The sequence below is a fragment of the Sinocyclocheilus rhinocerous genome, unplaced genomic scaffold (assembly GCF_001515625.1).
Source record: "Sinocyclocheilus rhinocerous isolate Xijiao unplaced genomic scaffold, SAMN03320098_v1.1 C36859713, whole genome shotgun sequence".
Classification (NCBI taxonomy): Eukaryota; Metazoa; Chordata; class Actinopteri; order Cypriniformes; family Cyprinidae; genus Sinocyclocheilus; species Sinocyclocheilus rhinocerous.
The window spans coordinates 1-2,055 of record NW_015786484.1 but is presented as its reverse complement, the minus strand read 5'-3'; the positions used below and the strand labels follow the sequence as shown (position 1 = coordinate 2,055).

Genomic DNA, 2,055 nt, shown 5'->3' with positions numbered 1-2,055 from the left:
CACGGCCATACGCTCACATCCAAAGTGCTCTTCAAAGATGTCATCAAGGCCATCAAAGAATATGCTTTCAAAGTGAGTGAAAAAGGTGGTTAACTAATAATGCTTTCAAGGTGTGAGTTTTCTATCTATGTCCATCAAACAAAAGGATGTTGCGAGACGGCTCACTTAATTATGAACGGTACCCAAAGTTTTTGGAGCAAATTACTTAAAATGTTTAAATTAGAATGTACAAGCTTTTGTATCAGGTTTTTATGTAGAAAATAGGAGCAGAAAATGATACAATAAGAAGCTGAACAGCCAGCATGTCATAAACATTGACATTAACACACAGGGCAAATGGGTACCGAATGCTTTGCAGATGCAGAAAGAAGTAAATAATGTTTTTGTGTGTTGTTCTTAAAATAAAGCATGTCACATTATTTATTACTTAACAGAGCATAGAGATGTTTCACACCAGAATCCATTCAGTATGCTTGTATCTTGTATACAATATTCAGTATCTTGAATGAAGCCCAAACGCGGTGCTTTTATGTTATACATTAATTAATCAAGAAAATAATACATTATTTAATCGAGAAAATAACACAAAACAATGAATGCAGGCCATTATCATAAAGAGTGATGAGTCTGATAAAACCCTTGCATTTTAATATTACTAGCTGATTTGAGAACCGAAACGATCGAAACTCCTAGTACCTAGTTTTCCAAATGAAAACGAGGTTTGTATGTGTCCGACAGTTCAATAAGCTTTAAAGCTTGACAGACAATTTGATTGGCTATTTTTGGGCTGTCAGTCATTTATCTGTCATAAGGTCAATTGGATGTTGTGATGACTGATAAAAGCAGCATTGTGGATTATGAAAACCTTGTGTTTTTTGCTACACTAGACCTCACAGTATCCAGTGATCCTGTCTTTGGAGAACCATTGCTCCATAGAGCAGCAGAAGATCATGGCCCATCACTTAACCTCCATCCTGGGCAGTGCTTTGCTCACTCAACCCCTGGGGCATCAAATGCCCAACACTTTTCCAGGACCTGAGGTTAGACCACTAAAAATAACACACTTGGATGTTGCTGCACCACTGCACTGTAAAAATGTCGTTTTTTTTTTTTTTACAAATACAGTTTTTCTACTTGTTATTTGTCATTTCTTTGTAATTGTTTGTGAAATTTACTAGAAATTTTTGAGTGAAATTTGTTTCAACGCCAATTTTTTTTCCAGTTCTTGTTCTATTATAAAGAAACGATGTGTGTAACTGCATACGATAGCTGATTCTACATATCGCCACCTAGTGGATAACAGAGACCGCTCTCTAAAGCTAAACCAGCTACATGACCTCTTAAAATCTCTTTTCACCACACCCCACAACACACATTTTCCTCAGATGACTTCCTCGTCATCCCTGCAATCTTGCTGTTTACTTCTGTATCCTTGAATTCAAATAGCTGAAGATCGAGGAAGTGATTATCAGTAGAGCTACAATTACATGGAGAAACTTTTTTTTTATCGTAACCATTTATCACTTCCTGATGATTCACCAAAACACTCCCCAAGCTTTTAAGCTGCCGTCTGAAAGTCAAATGACAAGACGGTACAAGTTCAGACGAGCAGGATTCGAAGTGCTTGTTTTGGTTGTGAGGTGGGAGGGGCTTCTGAATGATGTCACATTGGAATCCATGCAGCTGGATCGGTTTTGAATCTTTTGCTTACGATGACCTGTTTGAATTGAGTTTTAGCCCTGAGCTTTGTCTCGTACTGAGAAGTTCTGCCAGTTTCTCTGAATGACACTATGGCAGGATCAAAGGTGATTCTAGTATTACAGCCTGAGGGCGGTTCAGCCATGAACTCCCATCCTCACATAATCACAGTAAGCAGAGAAACAATAGTAAAGCATCATCTTTCAGTTCCATAGTGTAGTGTATATAATATTTCAATGCATAATCAGATCTAATTTCAACAAAAAATTCAAATATATTTGTGTCATCTGTTTATGTTTGTAGGAGCTGAAGGGACGTTTCCTGATCAAGGGCAAGCGTTTGAACAAACTGGATGCG

At 37.6% G+C, this 2,055-nt stretch overlaps 1 long non-coding RNA gene across 1 annotated transcript; it reads left to right on the top strand.

Moving 5' to 3' along the window:
* Positions 1-2,055, top strand: LOC107736650 (uncharacterized). The gene is made up of 3 exons (XR_001639707.1): positions 1-72; positions 888-1,040; positions 2,002-2,055. It is a non-coding gene; the product is annotated as an uncharacterized LOC107736650 (long non-coding RNA).